Raw genomic sequence first — 22,539 nt, forward strand, 5'->3', positions numbered from 1 at the left:
AAAATGTGCCGAGCAGGATTTCTACATCCCTTCAATGCAAACGGTTGTTTTGCATGACCCGTGTGCAACCACGTACAAACAATTGGGTAAGATTTGCATATTTGTCATTTTGGGTATGTTGCCATTTCTCAAAGTGGAAAGATTGACATTTGTTTATCTAGTAACATTGCCATTTGTCAACCTTGTAACACTGCGATTTGTCAAAATATGCAGCTACAAATCACTAGCACTATCTAATATTTGCAACTAAAATCACTAGCACTGTTCATATGGACACCACTAGCAGGCATGAGTTCATGGACGCATATGCAAATGTACCATTGATTACATACAACAAATCATCAACCCACAATGACAACGAGGATACACGTTGGATTATAGATCATTCCAACACAACATTCTAGTAAAGTTTTTCTCACACAACAAATAACAAAGCGATGAAATGAACTTTAGCTCAACCACTCGTCGGTGTTCGAAACGCTTGCTTTGAACCAGAAGTGATTCTCTGGGAAGGGCCTGCTACTGTCTATCTCGAGACCAACGCAGGACTGATCATCCAGGCTGAAGCGGCCTTTCAATACCCATATTGGGATGGTAGGGAAACATAGTAATGTCTGAGGTATAGATACAGTTGCTTCTCATAAATGGTAGTAACGTTGTGTCAACAGCAGGTGGATCGCCTTCCACCATCATCGGAATAGTGGAATCATTACTAAATAAAGTCATGACCTCTCCAAATCCACTTTGATCAATATAATCATCATAAATAGGAGGCATGCTTTCATCATAATAAATTTGCTCATAAAAACATGGGGGACAAAAAATATCATCTTCATCAAACATAGCTTCCCCAAGCTTGTGGCTTTGCATATCATTAGCATCATGGATATTCAAGGAATTTATACTAACAACATTGCAATCATGCTCATCATTCAAATATTTAGTGCCAAACATTCTAATGCATTCTTCTTCTAGCACTTGAGCACAATTATCGGAATCCTTATTCTCACGATAGATATTAAAAAGATAAAGCGTATGAGGCAAACTTAATTCCATTTTTTTAATTTTCTTTTATAAACTAAACTAGTGATAAAACAATAAACCAAAAGACTCGATTGCAAGATCTAAAGATATACCTTCAAGCACTCACCTCCCCGGCAACGGCGCCAGAAAAGAGCTTGATGTCTACTACACAACCTTCTTCTTGTAGACGTTGTTGGGCCTCCAAGTGTAGAGGTTTGTAGGACACTAGCAAATTTCCCTCAAGTGGATGACCTAAGGTTTATCAATCTGTAGGAGGCGTAGGATGAAGATGGTCTCTCTCAAGCAACCCTGCAACCAAATAACAAAGAGTCTCTTGTGTCCCCAACACACTCAATACAATGGTAAATTGTATAGGTGCACTAGTTCGGCAAAGAGATGGTGATACAAGTGGTATATGGATGATAGATATGAGTATTTGTAATCTGAAATTATAAAAACAGCAAAGTAACTAATGATAAAAGTGAGCGTAAACGGTATTGCAATGCGTTGAAACAAGGCATAGGGTTCATACTTTCGCTAGTGCAAGTTCCCTCAACAATAATAACATAATTGGATCACATAACTATCCCTCAACATGCAACAAAGAGTCACTCCAAAGTCACTAATAGCGGAGAACGAACGAAGAGATTATGGTAGGGTAGGAAACCACCTCAAAGTTATTCTTTCCAATCAATTCGTTGGGCTATTCCTATAAGTGTCACAAACAGCCCTAGAGTTTGTACTAGAATAACACCTTAAGACACAAATCAACCAAAACCCTAATGTCACCTAGATACTCCAATGTCACCTCAAGTATCCGTGGGTATGATTATACGATATGCATCACACAATATCAGATTCATCTATTCAACCAACACATAGAACCTCAAAGAGTGCCCCAAAGTTTCTACCGGAGAATCACGACGAAAACGTGTGCCAACCCCTATGCATAGGTTCATGGGAGGAACCCGTAGGTTGATCACCAAAACATACATCAAGTGAATCACGTGGTATCCCATTGTCACCACAGATACGCACGGCAAGACATACATCAAGTGTTCTCAAATCTTTAAAGACTCAATCCGATAAAATAACTTCAAAGGGAAAACTCAATCCATTACAAGAGAGTAGAGGGGGAAGAAAACATCATAAGATCCAACTATAATAGCAAAGCTCACGATACATCAAGATCATATCACCTTAAGAACACGAGAGAGAGAGAGAGATCAAACACATAGCTACTGGTACATATCCTCAGCCCCGAGGGAGAACTACTCCGTCGTCGTCATGGAGAGCACCCGGATGATGAAGATGGCCACCGGAGAAGGATTCCCCCTCTGGCAAGGTGCCGGAACGGGTCTAGATTGGCTTTTGGTGGCTACGGAGGCTTCTGGCGGCGGAACTCCCGATCTATTGTGCTCTCGGATGTTTTTAGGGTATATGGAGATATATAGGAGGAAGAAGTGCGTCAAGGGAGCCACGAGGGGCCCACGTGGGTGGAGGGCGCGCCCCCCTGTCTCGTGGCTTCCTTGCTGATCCCCTAACATGCACTCCATGTCTTCTGGGCTTCTTATGATCCAAAAATAAGTTCCGTGAAGTTTCAGGTCAATTGGACTCCGTTTGATTTTCCTTTTCTGCGATATTCTAAAACAAGGAAAAAACAGAAACTGGCACTTGGCTCTGGGTTAATAGGTTAGTCCCAAAAATCATATAAAATAGCATATAAATGCATATAAAACATCCAAGGTTGATAATATAATAGCATGGAACAATAAAAAATTATAGATATGTTGGAGACGTATCATTAAGTTGAACCATTTCTGTTCTCTTGTGTCAACGCAAACAGTTGATCCGAGTGAACCGCATGCCATATATTGCACACACCTTGATCTGGCTGACTGTTTCTTTTGTGTTGCCTAATCACAAATAGTTCATCCGAGTGAACCGTATGATGTATATCGCACACACCTTCATCTGGCTGCACGTTTCTTTTGTGTTGCCCAATCACAAATAGTTCATCCGAGTGAACCGTATGCTGTGTATCACACACGCCTTCATCTGGCTGCCCGTTTCTTTTGTTCCTCCTCACCACAAAAAGTTAATTGAACTAAACCGTATGGCCTTCATCGCACACGCAACTAAAATCTGAATCGTGTTTGATGCGTCCTCCATCGCAAACGTTTTATACATTTCTGACAGTTTTCATACACCACAGTTTTTGATTATGGCATCGCACACAGTTTCTTGAAGTATCTCTGATTGTAGTGTCGCGTTAGCAGCATCCTGCAGTAGTGGATTAACACCCAAAGAATGATCATGTTTTGCTTGTGAGAGAAATTTAGTCAACGGGTCTGCCTGTTGGGGAATGTAGTAATTTCAAAAAAAATCCTACGCACATGCAAGATCATGGTGATGCATAGCAACGAGAGGAGAGAGTGTTGTCCACGTACCCTCGTAGACCGAAAGCGGAAGCGTTAGCACAACACGGTTGATGTAGTCGTACGTCTACACGATCCGACTGATCCAAGTACCGAACGCACGACACCTCCGAGTTCAGCACACGTTCAGCTCGATGACGTCCCTCGAACTCCGATCCAGCCGAGTGTTGAGGGAGAGTTTCGTCAGCACGACAGTGTGGTGATGATGATGATCTTCTACCGACGTAGGGCTTCACCTAAGCACCGCTATGATATGACCGAGGTGGATTATGGTGGAGGGGGCACCGCACACGGCTAAGAGATCAAGAGATCAATTGTTGTGTCTTTGGGGTGCCCCCTGCCCCCGTATATAAAGGAGTGGAGGAGGGGGAGGGCCGGCCCTCTCTATGGCGTGCCCTAGGGAAGTCCTACTCCCACCGGGAGTAGGATTCCCCCTTTCCTAGTAGAACTAGGAGCCCTTTCAAGTAGTAGGAGTAGGAGGGAAGGAAAGGGAAGGGAAAAGGAGAAGGAGGGAAGGGGCGCCCCCCCCTCCCTAGTCCAATTCGGACCAGCCCATGGGGAGGGGTGCGGCCACCCTTTGAGGCCTTTCTCTACTTTCCCGTATGGCCCATTAAGGCCCAATACAAATTCCCGTAACTCCCCGGTACTCCCGAAAATACCCGAATCACTCGGAACCTTTCCGATGTCCGAATATAGTCGTCCAATATATCGATCTTTATGTCTCGACCATTTCGAGACTCCTCGTCATGTCCCCGATCTCATCCGGGACTACGAACTCCTTCGGTACATCAAAACACATAAACTCATAATATAACCATCATCGAACTTTAAGCGTGCGGACCCTACGGGTTCGAGAACTATGTAGACATGACCGAGACACGTCTCCGGTCAATAACCAATAGCGGAACCTGGATGCTCATATTGGCTCCTACATATTCTACGAAGATCTTTATCGGTCAAACCGCATAACAACATATGTTGTTCCCTTTGTCATCGGTATGTTACTTGCCCGAGATTCGATCGTCGTTATCTGAATACCTAGTTCAATCTCGTTACCGGCAAGTCTCTTTACTCGTTCCATAACACATCATCCCGCAACTAACTCATTAATTGCAATGCTTGCAAGGCTTATAGTGATGTGCATTACCGAGTGGGCCCAGAGATACCTCTCCGACAATCGGAGTGACAAATCCTAATCTCGAAATACGCCAACCCAACAAGTACCTTCGGAGACACCTGTAGAGCACCTTTAGAATCACCCAGTTACGTTGTGACGTTTGGTAGCACACAAAGTGTTCCTCCGGTAAACGGGAGTTGCGTAATCTCATAGTCATAGGAACATGTATAAGTCATGAAGTAGCAATAGCAACAAACTAAACGATCAAGTGCTAAGCTAACGGAATGGTTCAAGTCAATCACATCATTCTCCTAATGATGTGATCCCGTTATTCAAATGACAACTCATGTCTATGGTTAGGAAACATAACCATCTTTGATCAATGAGCTAGTCAAGTAGAGGCATACTAGTGACACTCTGTTTGCCTATGTACTCACACATGTATTATGTTTCCGGTTAATACAATTCTAGCATGAATAATAAACATTTATCATGATATAAGGAAATAAATAATAACTTTATTTTTGCCTCTAGGGCATATTTCCTTCAGTCTCCCACTTGCACTAGAGTCAATAATCTAGTTCACATCACCATGTGATTTAATACCAATAGTTCACATCACCATGTGATTAACACCCATAGTTCACATCGACATGTGACCAACACCCAAAGGGTTTACTAGAGTCAATAATCTAGTTCACTTTGCTATGTGATTAACACCCAAAGAGTACTGAGGTGTGATCATGTTTTGCTTGTGAGAGAAGTTTAGTCAACGGGTCTGCCACATTCAGATCCGTAAGTATTTTGCAAATTTCTATGTCAACAATGTTCTGCATAGAGCTACTCTAGCTAATTGCTCCCACTTTCAATATGTATCCAGATTGAGATTTAGAGTCATCTGGATCAGTGTCAAAATTTGCATCGACGTAACCCTTTACGATGAACCTTTTGTCACTTCCATAATCGAGAAACATATCCTTATTCCACTAAGGATAATTTGACCAATGTCCAGTGATCTACTCCTAGATCACTATTGTACTCCCTTGCCAAAAACAGTGTAGGGTATACAATAGATCTGGTACACAGCATGGCATATTTTATAGAACCTATGGCCAAGGCATAGGGAATGACTTTCATTCTCTTCCTATCTTCTGCCGTGGTCGGGCTTTGAGTCTTACTCAGTTTCACACCTTGTAACACAGGCAAGAACTCTTCCTTTGACTGTTCCATTTTGAACTACTTCAAAATCTTGTCAAGGTATGTACTCATTGAAAAACTTATCAAGCGTCTTGATCTATCTCTATAGATCTTGATGCTCAATATGTAAGCAGCTTCACCGAGGTCTTTCTTTGAAAAACTCCTTTCAAACACTCCTTTATGCTTTGCAGAATAATTCTACATTATCTCCGATCAACAATATGTCATTCACATATACTTATCAGAAATGATACAGTGCTCCCACTCACTTTCTTGTAAATATAGGCTTCACCGCAAGTCTGTATAAAACTATATGCTTTGATCAACTTATCAAAGCGTATATTCCAAGTCTGAGATGCTTGCACCAGTACATAGATGGATCGCTGGAGCTTGCATATTTTGTTAGCACCTTTAGGATTGACAAAACCTTCTGGTTGCATCATATACAACTCTTCTTTAATAAATCCATTACGGAATGCAGTTTTGTTTATCCATTTGCCAGATTTCATAAAATGTGGCAATTGCTAACATGATTTGGACAGACTTAAGCATAGATACGAGTGAGAAATTCTCATCATGGTCAACACCTTGAACTTGCTGAAAACCTTTTGCGACAATTCTAGCTTTGTAGATAGTAACACTACTATCAACGTCCGTCTTCTTCTTGAAGATCCATTTAATCTCAATGGCTCGCCGATCTTTGGGCAAGTCAATCAAAGTCCATACTTTGTTCTTATACATGGATCTCATCTCAGATTTCATGGCCTCAAGCCATTTCGTGGAATCTGGGCTCATCATCGCTTCCTCATAGTTCGTAGGTTCGTCATGGTCAAGTAACAAGACCTCCAGAACATGATTACCGTACCACTCTGGTGCGGATCTCACTCTGGTTTACCTACGAGGTTTGGTAGTAACTTGATCTGAAGTTACATGATCATCATCATTAGCTTCCTCACTAATTGGTGTAGGAGTCACAGAAACAGATTTCTGTGATGAACTACTTTCCAATAAGGGAGCAGGTATAGTAACCTCATCAAGTTCTACTTTCCTCCCACTCACTTCTTTCGAGAGAAACTCCTTCTCTAGAAAGGATCCATTCTCAGCAATGAATAACTTGCCTTTGGAAATGTGATAGAAGGTGTACCCAACATTTTCTTTTGGGTATCCTATGAAGACGCACTTCTCCGATTTGGGTTTGAGCTTATCAGGTTGAAACTTTTCCACATAAGCATTGCAACCTCAAACTTTAAGAAACGACATCTTTGGTTTCTTTCCAAACCACAGTTCATACGGTGTCGCCTCAATGGATTTAGATGGTGCCCTTTTTAACGTGAATGCAGTTGTCTCTAATGCATAACCCCAAAACTATAGTGATTAATCGGTAAGAAACATCATAGATTGCACTATATCCAATAATAGTATGGTTATGATGTTCGAACACACCATTATGCTATGGTGTTCCAGGTGGCATGATTTTGTGAAACTATTCCACATTGTTTTAATTGAAGACCAAACTCATAACTCAAATATTTGTCTCTGTGATCATATCTTAGAAACTTTATTTTCTTGTCACGATGATTTTCCACTTCACTTTGAAGTTCTTTGACCTTTTCAAATGTTCCAGACTTATGTTTCATCAAGTAGATATACCCATATCTGCTCAAATCATCTGTGAAGGTCAGAAAATAACGATACCCGCCGCGAGCCTCAACACTCATCGGACTGCATACATCAGTATGTATTATTTCCAATATGTCAGTTGCTCGCTCCATTGTTCCAGAGAACGGAGTCTTAGTCATCTTGCCCATGAGGCATGGTTCGCAAGCATCAAAATGATTCATAATCAAGTGATTCCAAAAGCCCATCAGCATGGATTTTCTTCATGCGCTTTACACCAATATGACCTAAATGGCAGTGCCACAAATAAGTTGCAATATCATTATTAACTTTGCATCTTTTGGGTTCAATATTATGAGAATGTGTATCACCACAATCGAGATCCGACAAACCATTTTCTTTGGGTGTATGACTGAGGGAGTCCTGGATTAGGGGGTGTTCGGATAGCCGGACTATACCTTCAGCCGGACTCCTAGACTATGAAGATACAAGATTGAAGACTTCGTCCCGTGTCCGGAAGGGACTTTCCTTGGCATGGAAGGCAAGCTTGGAGATACGGATATGCGGATCTCCTACCATTGTAACCAACTTTGTGTAACCCTAACCCTCTCTGGTGTCTATATAAACCGGAGGGTTTTTAGTCCGTAGGACAACATACAGAACAACAATCATACCATAGGCTAGCTTCTAGAGTTTAGCCTCTCTGATCTCGTGGTAGATCTACTCTTGTACTACCCATATCATCAATATTAATCAAGCAGGACGTAGGGTTTTACCTCCATCAAGAGGGCCTGAACCTGGGTAAAACTTCGTGTCCCTTGCCTCCTGTTACCATCCGGCCTAGATGCATAGTTCGGGACCCCCTACCCGAGATCCGCCGGTTTTGACACCGACATTGGTGCTTTCATTGAGAGTTCCTCTGTGTCGTCGCCGCCAGGCTCGATGGCTCCTACGATCATCAATAGCGATGCAGTCCAGGGTGAGACCTTCCTTCCCGGACAGATCTTCGTCTTCGGCGGCTTCGCACTGCGAGCCAACTCACTTGGCCATCTGGAGCAGATCGAAAGCTACGCCCCTGGCCGTCAGGTCAGATTCGGAAGTTTAAACTACACGGCTGACATCCGTGGGCACTTGATCTTCGACGGATTTGAGCCACTACCGAGCGCGCTGCACTGTCACGACGAGCATGATCTAGCTCTGCCGCCGGATAGTGCCCTGGAGGCCGCACCCGCGTCGGCTTCGACCCTTAATTCGGAGCCAACTGCGCCGATCGAGGATGGGCGGTTGGACGCCGCCTCGGGGGCTGCGATCCAAACGGCGATCGAGCCGAACACTAGCCCCGCACTCCGCAAGACTCGTGACTCCAAGGAGCCGGAATCCGAACCCTCCGCGCCCCTGCCGATCGAATCCGATTGGGCGCCGATCATGGAGTTTACTGCCGCGGACATCTTTCAGCACTCGCCTTTCGGCGATATTCTGAAGACACTAAAGTCTCTCTCTTTATCAGGAGAGCCCTGGCCGGACTATGGTCAGCAAGGTTGGGATACGGACGATGAAGAAATTCAAAGCCCACCCACCACCCACTTTGTAGCCACTATTGACGATTTAACCGACATGCTCGACTTTGACTCCGAAGACATCGACGGTATGGACGCCGATGAAGGAGACGATGAAGAACCAGCGCCTATTAGGCCCTGGAAAGCCACCTCGTCATATGACATATACATGGTGGACACCCCAAAAGAAGGAGATGGCGATGGAACAGCGGAGGATGACCCCTCCAAGAAACAGCCTAAGCGCCGGCGTCAGCGGCTCCGCTCAAAATCCCGCCAAAACAAATACGGTGATTCCAGCACGGGAGATAATAATACTCCGGAAAGTGCCGAAGAAAACCCCCTCTAGCAAGATTTAGCACAGGAGGATGGAGAAACCAGCCCTCTTGAGAGAGCGGTAGACAGAGAGGTGAAGGACGATAATCATATGCCTCCCTCCGAAGACGAGATAAGCCTCGACAACGACGAATTCGTCGTGCCAGAGGATCCCGTCGAGCAAGAGCGTTTTCAACGCAGGCTTATGGCCACGGCAAGAAGCCTCAAGAAAAAACAGCAACAGCTTAGAGCTGATCAAGATTTTCTAGTCGACAGATGGACTGAAGTCCTTGCGGCCGAAGAGCATAAACTCGAACACCCCTCCAAGAGCTACCCAAAGCGCAGGTTGCTACCCCGATTAGAGGAGGAAGCACTTAAACCTACATCACCAACACTCAATACGGCCGATCGGCCACCTCGTGGCCGCGACAGAGAGGCCTCTCGGCCCTCGACTCAAGCCGCACCCCGTACCAAGGCACGAGAAAATGCGCCGGACCTGCGAGATATGTTGGAGGACAAGGCAAGGCAAACAAGATCGATCTACGGATCGCGTGGGCGCCCCACGACTCGAGACAGTAACCGTCACGCTGGCCACAAGTTCGGCAGGGCCGAACACAGTAGACAAAGCTCGTTGGAGCTACGTCGTGATATAGCCTAGTACAGAGGCGCCGCACACCCACTATGCTTCACAGACGAAATAATGGATCATCAAATCCCCGAGGGTTTCAAACCCATAAACATCGAATCATATGATGGCACAACAGATCCTGCGGTATGGATCGAGGATTATCTCCTCCATATCCACATGGACCGCGGCGATGATTTCCACGCCATCAAATACCTCCCACTCAAGCTTAAAGGACCAGCTCGGCATTGGCTTAACAACTTGCCAACAGGATCAATCAGTTGTTGGGAGGACCTGGAAGCCGCATTCCTCGACAATTTCCAGGGCACTTATGTGCGCCCCCAGATGCCGATGACCTAAGTCACGTAATTCAGAAGCCAGAGGAATCGGCCAGGAAATTCTGGACACGGTTCCTAACAAAGAAAAATCAAATAGTCGACTGTCCGGACGCTGAGGCCCTAGCAGCCTTCAAGCACAATATCCGTGACGAGTGGCTCGCCCGGCACCTTGGACAGGAAAAGCCAAAATCTATGGCAGCACTCACGACACTCATGACCCGTTTTTGCGCGGGAGAAGACAGCTGGCTTGCTCGTAGCAACAACATGACTAAGAACCCTGGTAATTCGGATACCAGGGACAGTAGTGGCGGGTCGCGTCGCAATAATCAAAAGCACTGCATTAACGGCGACAACGCTGAGGATACGGCAGTTAATGCCGGATTCAGAGGCTCTAAATCCGGTCAGCGGAAAAAGCCATTCAAAAGGAATCCTAGGGGCCCGTCCAGTTTGGACCGAATACTCGACCGCTTGTGCCAGATACATGGCACCCCCGAAAAGCTGGCCAATCACACCAACAGGGATTGTTGGGTGCTCAAGCAGGTAGGCAAGTTAAATGCCGAAAACGAAGACAAGGGGCTGCATAGCGATGACGACGAAGAGCCCCGGCCGCCGAACAACAGTGGACAGAAGGGTTTTCCCCCACAAGTGCGGACGGTGAACATGATATACGCAACCCACATCCCCAAGAGGGAGCGGAAGCGAGCATTAAGGGACGTATACGTGGTAGAGCCAGTCGCCCCAAAGTTCAACCCATGGTCCTCCTGCCCGATCACCTTTGATCGAAGGGACCACCCCACTAGCATCCGTCATGGCGGATTCGCCTCATTGGTTCTAGACCCAATTATTGACGGATTTCATCTCACTAGAGTCCTTATGGATGGCGGCAGCAGCCTGAACCTGCTTTACCAGGATACAGTGCGGAAAATGGGCATAGATCCCTCGAGGATTAAGCCCACCAAACGACCTTTAAAGGCGTAATACCAGGTGTAGAGGCCAACTGTACAGGCTCAGTCACACTTGAAGTGGTCTTCGGATCTCCGGATAATTTCTGAAGCGAGGAGTTAATCTTAGACATAGTCCCATTCCGCAGTGGCTATCACGCACTGCTCGGGCGAACCGCATTTGCCAAGTTCAATGCGGTCCCGCACTACGCATACCTTAAGCTCAAGATGCCAGCCCCTCGAGGAGTAATTACGGTCAATGGAAACACCGAACGCTCCTTCCGAATGGAGGAGCACACGGCGGCCCTTGCAGCGGAAGTACAAAGCAGCCTCTCCGAGCAGTTCTCCAGTCCGGCCATTAAACGTCCGGACACCGTCAAGCGCACCCAGAGTAACCCACAACAAGACCGCCTGGCACGTTCCGAGCAGGCGTAGCAATGCGGCCCCAGCCCCAGCCCTCACAAAAATGCGACACCGGTGCTTCGCGTACATAACTACGCTCTAGAAATACCATGGGCACAGGGGGAGGGGCACCATCACGGCACGCCCGAAACACGGCTTAAACCGCACCAGGGGCTGCCGATTTTTTAATTTTGTCTTACTTTCAGGACTCTACTCTTAGGAAGGCCTGTTCGGCAGTTCAATTGTCGCACAAACGATGCAAGAACCAGGGAAGCAGACAAGCCATGCCGCATTACGGAACTCCCAGGTGGTCTCTATCATGAGCAGTATACCTGTTTCGCATACCATTCCGCAGCTTGCCCCTGGAACGGACATGTTAAATAGTCCAACCTTTTTGCTTATCGCATCATTTGTATCGTTCTGCTTTGATCGCACCCCTTTCTAATAAATAGTGCATAGCTTTTGTCTATTTTTGCATTACTCTTTCTTTAAATATATGTTCCTTAACGACATGTTGCACCCGTACACTTTGGTACGGCCAAAATACGCCAGGGGCTTTAGTACCCCTCAATATGGTGCGAGAAGTCCGAACACTTTAACAAGTGCGGCACCCCGAACTTATAGCATTATATGCATCGGCTCCGAATCATGTCTTGGGTCATTAGTTGGGTTTGCCTGGCTCCTATGTTTTGGTGCCTTATGTTCCGCTATATCGGCTAAGGTAGCACTAGGAGAACCACTACGATTGTGCCCCAGTTGAGTTGGGTCGAGCACCTCAGTGGAGAAAGCTAAAACTGACTGTCATGATGAAGCGAGAGCTGGTCGCTGTTCGAGAGGTTTTTTCAAGTCCCTAAAGACTTATGCCACTTAGAGCGAGGAGTCGGCTACGTCCGGCCAAGGCGTGGATAGCGCCCCGAACTCGGTCTTCCGAATACCAGGGGCTTCACCGAAATTTAAAATTATAGAATTCTATGGCTAAGTGAGAGTGTTCACGCATTATAGTCCGATTGCCTTGTTCGCTGGGCTGAGCGCCTCCCTCGAAGGACCCAAACATGGGAAAAGGAGCGCTCAGGTTTATCCCCGAACACCCCAGCACTAGCGGCACGGGGGCAGAAGCCGACAACTCACCATCTCTCAGAATTGATAAACAGCCGCACAGAAGGTAATATTTTAAATTCAAACAGCATTGCTTAGCGCATATGAACAAGTTTTCAGCGCACAGGACAAAACGAGCGAGTTCTACTCAAAAAATACATCCTTGGAACATTCATCCGCCACAAGGCAGGCACCCTTCAGAAATTCCTTATAGTAATTCTCGGGCTTGCGATGCTCTTTCCCCGGCGGTGGCCCGTCCTTCACAAGCTTCTCAGCATCCAGCTTGCCCCAGTGCACCTTAGCACGGGCAAGGGCCCTACGGGCACCTTCAATGCAGACGGAGCGCTTGATGACTTCGAGCCTTGGACAGGCCTCCACCAGTCGCCACACCAGCCCGAAATAGCTCCCAGGCAGAGCCTCTCCAGGCCACAGCCGAACTATGAGGCCCTTCATGGCCTGTTCGGCCGCCTTGTGGAGCTCGACCAGTTGCTTCAGCTAGTCGCTTAGGGGCATGGGGTGTCCGGCCTCAGCATACTGAGACCAGAACACCTTCTCTGTCGAGCTGCCCTCCTCGGCTCGATAGAATGCAGCGGCATCGGACACGCTCCGGGGAAGATCTGTGAACGCTCCTGGAGAGCTCCGGATTCAGGTAAGTAACAAGTAACTCATGTTTATGTGCTTGCTTTGCATAAAGAATGCCTTACCCGCCGCTATCTTCTTCACCTCATCCAACTCCTGGAGGGTCTTCTGGGATTCGGTCTTGGCAGACTTGGCATTTTCAATAGCCGCCACGAGCTTGGACGCTCCCGTCTTTGAGTCAAGCTCCAAACTCTCATGTTTTCTCATGAGAACCTGGAGCTCCTGTTGCACCTTGCCAGCATGGGCCTCGTACTTCTCCCGCTCGGTGCGCTCCGCGGCCGCCTTCTTCTCGGCCTCGACCAGCGCTTGCTTAAGGGTTGCCACCTCAGACGTGGCCCCTACAATAGCCACGATAATCCTGTCATTTTTCATAATTGCACCTTTTTATATATATTTAAACAAGGTATTTCTTACCTTCATTGTCCTCGAGCTGCTTCTTGGCATGCCCGAGCTCTTGCTCGGACCGCTCGAGGTTCTGCTTTAGCGTGTCCACTTCCGTAGTCAGTGCGGCGGACGCAAGCAGAGAAGCCTGCATACGCATATCGACTCCTTTTTGTTAGACTCCTGCGAATTTTATTTGATCCTCTATTCGGCTTTTCTTCCCGAACGCCAAACGGAGCATCAGGGGCTACTGTCTATGCTGTAATATTATTTACACATTCTTTACTTACCTCAAAGCCTGTTAAAAGGCTAGTACAAGCTTCAGTCAGTCCGCTCTTGGCGGACCGAACCTTCTGGACCACCGCACTCATAATGGTGCGGTGCTCCTCGTCGATGGAGGCGCCTTGGAGCGCCTCCAGCAGATTGTCCGGTGCCTCCAGTTCGACGGGGGTCACCGGCACCATGGGCTTGCTCCTCTTGGAAGGAGGTCCCCCGCCGGACTCTGGAACCTTTGAAGGTTCCAGAGCGGTGTCCGGCCTAGAGCCAGACTTGGAGCACTGGGGGGTTTTATCCCCTTTACTCCTGGAGTCCGGGAGGTCGCCTTGCGGCGCCTCCAGGACCACCTCCTCCCGGCTTGGAACCTATTGAGACAACACTTCGGCGTTGTCCGTAGGGCGGGGGGAGGAAGCCGTCGGAAGCGAATTCACATCCGACGAGTCCAGTGAACCGCTCGATGATGCGTCGAGCTGGTCTTTGGGTGGGCTGCATAATCATATTCGACATAAGGGAAAGCTGTGCAATAAAGGAATACTATGAATTACTCTGGTATCCCGATACTTATGATTTTGCCAGGGGCTTGGCCCTGAGCGGCCACTCTTCTCCGTCGTCGGCGGCGTCGATGGAGTAGTCGGGGGAAGGGTTCTCCCCTTCTTGGACCCTCCGGCCTCCCCGGAGAGGGCAGCCTTCCTTTTCTTCTCTCCTCCCGCTGGAGGGGGAAAGGTCTCTTCTTCTTCCTCCTCGTCTTCACGGGAGGAATGCGCCCCGGAGCCGTCGGATGATGAATCTGACACCTCCTGTCGCCGGGCACTCTTTCGAGTCCCCGTGACCTTCTTCTCCGGCACCACATAGGGTGCCGGAACCAGCAGCTTCGCCAAGCGGGCATCGGCTGGGTCTTCGGGAAAAGGAGCCGGACAGTCGACCTGTCCGGACTTCGCCTTCCAACTCTGTCAAAGGTAAGGGAGCTTAGATCCCACATTGAGTTAAACTATGGAAAACTAATACCCTGTAAACGGTACAAACAACTTACCGCGCTAGCGTGACGCTGCGCGCTGAATCCGCGATCCTCGGTAGCGGATGCGGGAGCCTCGGTGCCCTTGAAAAGCACCTTCCAGGCATCTTCGTACGTCGTGTCAAAGAGCCCGCTTAGAGTTCGGTGCTGCGCCGGGTTGAACTCCCACAGATTGAAGGCCCGTCATTGACTCGGGAGGATCAGGCAGATGAGCATAACCTGGACTACGTTGACAAGCTTGAGCTACTTGTCCGCCAGGGTTTGAATGTATGTTTGCAGTCCGGTCACCTCTCCTTTGCTGCCCCACGACAGGCCCGTCTCTTTCCAGGACATGAGCCGCATTGGGGGTCCGGACCGGAACTCGGGGGCTGCGACCCACTCAGGGTCGCATGGCTCGGTGATGTAAAACCACCCCGATTGCCACCCCTTCAGGGTCTCCACATAGGAGCCCTCGAGCCATAAGACATTGGGCATCTTGCCCACCATGGCACCTCTGCACTCCGCCTGGTTGCCGCGCACCACCTTCGGCTTGACGTTGAAAGTCTTGAGCCATTGGACGAAATGGGGGCGGATGCAGAGGAAAGCCTCGCACACGACGATAAATGCCAAGATGTTGAGGATGAAGTTTGGGCCAGATCGTGGAAATCCAAGCCGTAGTAGAACATGAGTCCCCGGACGAATGGGTGGATCGGAAAGCCCAGTCCCGGAGGAAGTGGGGAAGGAACACTACCCTCTCATGGGGCCTTGGGGTGGGGAGGAGCTGCCCCTTTTCGGGAAGCCGGTACGCGATGTCGTTAGACAAGTATCCGGCCTTCCTCAGTTTTTTGATGTGTCCCTCCGTGACGGAGGAGACCATCCACTTGCCTCCCGCTCCGGACATGGCTGGAGAAGGTTGAGGTGGGGAGTGCGGACTTGGGCGCTGGAGCTCGAGTGCGCGAGAATGGATAAGCAATGGAGGAAGAAGGCGTAGGTGAAAAGGTGGATCCTTATCCCCTTATATGGGTGGACGCAACTACGTGTCCCCACCAGCCTGGTAAAACTCGCTTATCTCCAAGCGCCGTAATCAATGGTGTGGTTGGGTTACCCACGCCCGTATTGATGAGAATCCCGGAATAAGGGGACACGATCTCTGCTTTAACAAGACGTGCCAAGGAAACCGCCTCGCATGACGCGCTGAGGTGGGACAATGAAACGACTCGGATAAAGGCTTGGCCGTGGTGTGTCACACTACGGAATACGTCAGCCGATTAGATTTGTGTAAATATTATTCTCTCTATGGCAATATGTGGAAACTTATTTTGCAGAGCCGAACACTATCTTTGTGTTCAAAACTTTCTATGAAGTATGCCGAAGACAATCTACGCGCCGGACTCATCGTCATTGAAGCCTGGTTCAGGGGCTACTAAGGGAATCCTGTATTAGGGGGTGTTCGGATAGCCGGACAATACCTTCAGCCGGACTCATGGACTATGAAGATACAAGATTGAAGACTTCGTCCCGTGTCCGGAAGGGACTTTCCTTGGCGTGGAAGGCAAGCTTGGCGATACGGATATGCAGATCTCCTACCATTGTAACCGACTTTGTGTAACCCTAACCCTCTCCGGTGTCTATATAAACCGGAGGGTTTTTAGTCCGTAGATCAAGGTGTCAAGCCGGTGATGATGGTGATCATGACGGTGCTTTGGAGATGGAGATCAAAAGGCACAAGATGATGATGGCCATATCATATCACTTATATTGATTGCATGTGATGTTTATCCTTTATGCATCTTATTTTGCTTAGTTCGGTGGTAGCATTATAAGATGATCTTTCACTAAATTTCAAGGTATAAGTGTTCTCCCTGAGTATGCACCATTGCTACATTTCGTCGTGCCGAGACACCACGTGATCATCGAGTGTGATAAGCTCTACGTTCAGATACAACAGGTGCAAGCCAGTTTTGCACACGCAAAATACTCGGGTTAAACTTGACGAGCCTAGCATATGCAGATATGGCCTCAGAACACTGAGACCGGAAGGTCGAACATGAATCATATAGTAGATATGATCAACACAGTGATGTTCACCATAGAAAACTACTCCATCTCACATGATGATCGGACATGGTTTAGTTGATATGGATCACGTGATCACTTAGATGATTAGAGAGATATCTATCTAAGTGGGAGTTCTTAAAGTAATTTGATTAATTGAACTTTAATTTATCATGAACTTAGTACCTAATAGTATTTTGCATGTATATGTTGTTGTATATAGATGGCCCGTGTTGTTGTTCCGTTGAATTTTAATGTGTTCCTAGAGAAAGCTAAGTTGAAAGATGATGGTAGCAACTACACGGACTGGGTCCGTAACTTGAGGATTATCCTCATTGCTCCACAGAAGAATTACGTCCTGGAAGCACCGCTAGGTGACAAACCCGCTGCAGGAGCAACGCCAGATGTTGTGAACAACTGGCAGAGCAAAGCTGATGACTACTCGATAGTTCAGTATGCCATGCTTTACGGCTTAGAACCGGGACTTCAACGATGTTTTGAACGTCATGGAGTATATGATATGTTCCAGGAGTTGAAGTTAATATTTCAAGCAAATGCCCGGATTGAGAGATATGAAGTCTCCAACAAGTTCTACAGCTGCAAGATGGAGGAGAATAGTTCTGTCAGTGAACATATACTCAGAATGTCTGGGTACCACAACCACTTGACTCAACTGGGAGTTAATCTTCCTGATGATAGTGTCATTGACAGAGTTCTTCAATCACTACCACCAAGCTACAAGAGCTTCGTGATGAACCATAATATGCAAGGGATGGATAAGACAATTCCTGAGCTCTACGCAATGCTAAAGGCTGCGGAGGTAGAAATCAAGAAGGAGCATCAAGTGTTGATGGTCAACAAGACCACCAGTTTCAAGAAAAAGGGTAAAGGGAAGAATGGGAACTTCAAGAAGAACAGCAAGCCAGTTGCTGCTCAAGTGAAGAAACCCAACTCTGGACCTAAACCCAAGAAGAACAGCAAGCCAGTTGCCGCCGCCCCCCTTGGGAGTCCGAATTGGACAAGGAGGGGGGGTCGGCGCCCCCTCTTTCCTCCCTCTCTCCTCTCCTTCCTTTCCCCTTTCCCCTTCCTAGTTGGACTAGGAAAAGGGGAGTCCTACTCCTACTAGGAGGAGGACTCCCCCTCTCCTTGGTGCGCCCCTAGGCCGGCCGACCTCCCCCCTTGTTCCTTTATATACGGGGGCAGGGGGCGCCCTAGGACACACAAGTTGATTGTTTCCAGCCGTGTGCGGTGCCCCCCTCCACCATAATTCACCTCAGTTATATCGTAGCGGTGCTTAGGCGAAGCCCTGTTCCGGTAGCATCATCATCACCGTCATCACGCCGTCGTGCTGACGAAGCTCTCCCTCGACACTCTATTGGATCGTGAGTTCATGGGACGTCACCGAGCCGAACGTGTGCAGATCATGGAGGTGCCGTACCTTCAGTGCTAGGATCGGTCGATCGTGAAGACGTACGACTACATCAACCACGTTGTCATAACGCTTCTGCTTACGGTCTACGAGGGTACATAGACAACACTCTTCCCTCTCGTTGCTATGCATCACCATGATCTTGCGTGTGCATAGGATTTTTTTTTGAAAGTACTACGTTCCCCAACAAGAATGTCCCACCATTAGACTGGCGATGAATTCCACGGGGACTACATTCCTAGAATGCACAACAACTGTTAAATAGGGTGGATTATAAAAGGAAAGAAAATTTTGTAACCCTTGGCCATTCAAGCCAAATCAACGAGTCGTCATGGTCCATCTCCATGAGGGGACAAAGGCAAGACCCATGACGATTAGGGTTAGGGTTAGGATATGGTGTGGTAGTTGAGGGAGTCCTGGATTAGGGGGTGTTCGGATAGCCGGACTATACCTTCAGCCGGACTCCTGGACTATGAAGATACAAGATTAAAGACTTCGTCCCGTGTCCGGAAGGGACTTTCCTTGGCGTGGAAGGCAAGCTTGGCAATACGGATATGTAGATCTCCTACCATTGTAACCGACTTTGTGTAACCCTAACCCTCTCCGGTGTCTATATAAACCGGAGGGTTTTAGTCCGTAGGACAAGATACAGAACAACAATCATACCATAGGCTAGCTTCTAGGGTTTAGCCTCTCCGATCTCGTGGTAGATCTACTCTTGTACTACCCATATCATCTATATTAATCAAGCAGGACGTAGGGTTTTACCTCCATCAAGAGGGCCCGAACCTGGGTAAAACTTCGTGTCCCTTGCCTCCTGTTACCATCCGGCCTAGACGCACAGTTCGGGACCCCCTAGCCAAGATCCGCCGGTTTTGACACCGACATTGGTGCTTTCATTGAGAGTTCCTCTGTGTCGTCGCCGTTAGGCTCGATGGCTCCTACGATCATCAATAGCGATGCAGTCCAGGGTGAGACCTTGCTCCCCGGACAGATCTTCGTCTTCGGCGGCTTCGCACTGCGGGCCAATTCACTTGGCCATCTGGAGCAGATCGAAAGCTACGCCTCGGGCCATCAGGTCAGATTTGGAAGTTTAAACTACATGGCTGACATCCGTGGGGACTTGATCTTCGACGAATTCGAGCCACTGCCGAGCGCGCCGCACTTTCACGACGAGCATGATCTAGCTCTGCCGCCGAACAGTTCCCTGGAGGCCGCACCCGCATCGGCTTCGACCCTTAATTCGGAGCCAACTGCGTCGATCGAGGATGGGCGGTTGGACGCCGCCTCAGGGGCTGCAATCCCAACGGCGATCGAGCCGAACACCAGCCCCGCACTCCGTGAGACTTGTGACTCCAAGGAGCCGGACTCCTCTCCGGACTCCGAACCCTCTGCGCCCCTGCCGATCGAATCCGATTGGGCGCCGATCATGGAGTTTACTGCCACGGACATCTTTCAGCACTCGCCTTTCGGTGATATTCTGAAGACACTAAAGTCTCTCTCTCTATCAAGAGGGCCCTGGCCGGACTATGGTCAGCAAGGTTGGGATACGGACGATGAAGAAATTCAAAGCCCACCCACCACCCACTTTGTAGCCACTGTCGACAATTTAACCGACATGCTCGACTTCGACTCCGAAGACATCGACGGTACGGACGCCGATGCAAGAGACGATGAAGAACCAACGCCTATCAGGCCCTGGAAAGCCACCTCGTCATATGACATATACATGGTGGACACCCCAAAAGAAGGAGATGGCGATGGAACAGCGGAGGATGACCCCTCCAAGAAACAGCCTAAGCGCCGGCTTCAGCGGCGCCGCTCAAAATCCCGCCAAAACAAATACGGCGATTCCAGCACGGGAGATAATAATACTCCGGATAGTGCCGAAGAAAACCCCCTCCAGCAAGATTCAACACAGGAGGATGGAGAAACCAGCCCTCATGAGAGAGCGGCAGATAGAGAGGTCGAGGACGATAATCATATGCCTCCCTCCGAAGACGAGGCAAGCCTCGACGATGACGAATTCGTCGTGCCAGAGGATCCCGTCGAGCAAGAGCGTTTTCAATGCAGGCTTATGGCCACGGCAAGAAGCCTCAAGAAAAAACAGCAACAGCTTAGAGCTGATCAAGATTTGCTAGTCGACAGATGGACAGAAGTCCTTGCGGCTGGAGAGCATAAACTCGAACGCCCCTCCAAAAGCTACCCAAAGTGCAGGTTGCTGCCCCGATTAGAGGAGGAAGCACTTGATACGGCCGACCGGCCACCTCGTGGCCGCGACAGAGAGGCCTCTCGGCCCTCCACTCAAGCCGCACCCCGTACCAAGACACGGGAAAATGCACCAGACCTGCGAGATATGTTGGAGGACAAGGCAAGGCAAACAAGATCGATCTACGGATCGCGTGGGCGCCCCACGACTCGAGACAATAATCGTCACGTCGGACATAAATCCGGTAGGGCCGAACACAGTAGACAAAGCTCATTGGAGCAGCGTCGTGATATAGCCCAGTACAGAGGCGCCGCACACCCACTATGCTTCACAGACGAAGTAATGGATCATCAAATCCCCGAGGGTTTCAAACCCATAAACATCGAATCATATGATGGCACAACAGATCCTGCGGTATGGATCGAGGATTATCTCCTTCATATCCACATGGCCCGCGGCGATGATCTCCACGCCATCAAATACCTCCCACTCAAGCTTAAAGGACCAGCTCGGCATTGGCTTAATAGCTTGCCAGCAGGATCAATCAGTTGTTGGGAGGACCTGGAAGCCGCATTCCTCGACAATTTCCAGGGCACTTATGTGCGACCACCAGACGCCGATGACCTAAGCCACGTAATTCAGCAGCCAGAGGAATCGGCCAGGCAATTCTGGACACGGTTCCTAACAAAGAAAAATCAAATAGTCGACTGTCCGGATGCAGAGGCCCTAGCAGCCTTCAAGCACAATATCCGCGACGAGTGGCTTGCCCGACACCTAGGACAGGAAAAGCCGAAGTCTATGGTAGCACTCACGACACTCATGACCCGCTTTTGCGCGGGAGAAGACAGCTGGCTTGCTCGTAGCAACAATATGGCCAAGAACCCTGGCAGTTCAGATACCAGGGACAGTAGTGGCAGGTCGCGTCGCAACAAGCAGAAGCGCCGCATTAACGGCGACAATGCTGAGGATACGACAGTTAATGCCGGATTCAGAGGCTCTAAATCCGGTCAGCGGAAAAAACCATTCAAAAGGAATCCTAGGGGCCCGTCCAGTTTGGCACCGAATACTCGACCGCTTGTGCCAGATACATGGCACCCCCGAAAAGCCGGCCAATCACACCAACAGGGATTGTTGGGTGTTCAAGCAGGCAGGCAAGTTAAATGCCGAAAATGAAGACAAGGGGCTACATAGCGATGACGACGAGGAGCCCCGACCGCCGAACAACAGTGGACAGAAGGGTTTTCCCCCACAAGTGCGGACGGTGAACATGATATACGCAACCCACGTCCCCAAAAGGGAGCGGAAGCGCGCGTTACGGGACATATACACGGTAGAGCCAGTCGCCCCAAAGTTCAACCCATGATCCTCCTGCCCGATCACCATTGATCGAAGGGACCATCCCACTAGCATCCGTCATGGCAGATTCGCCGCATTGGTTCTAGACCCAATTATTGACGGATTTCATCTCACTAGAGTCCTTATGGACGGCGGCAGCAGCCTGAACCTGCGTTATTAGGATACAGTGCGGAAAATGGGCATAGACCCCTCAAGGATTAAGCCCACCAAAACAACCTTTAAAGGCGTAATACCAGGTGTAGAGGCCAACTGTACAGGCTCAGTCACACTTGAAGTGGTCTTCGGATCTCCGGATAATTTCCGAAGCGAGGAGTTAATCTTCGACATAGTCCCATTCCGAGTGGCTATCACGCACTACTCGGGCGAACCGCATTCGCCAAGTTCAATGCGGTATCGCACTATGCATACCTTAAGCTCAAAATGCCAGGCCCTCAAGGAGTAATTACAGTCAATGGAAACACCGAACGCTCCCTCCGAACGGAGGAGCACACGGCGGCCCTTGCAGCGGAAGTACAAAGCAGCCTCTCCAGGCAGTTCTCCAG

The sequence above is a fragment of the Triticum urartu genome, chromosome 7A (genome assembly GCF_056163025.1).
Source record: "Triticum urartu cultivar PI428250 chromosome 7A, HENAU_Tu73, whole genome shotgun sequence".
Taxonomy (NCBI): Eukaryota; Viridiplantae; Streptophyta; class Magnoliopsida; order Poales; family Poaceae; genus Triticum; species Triticum urartu.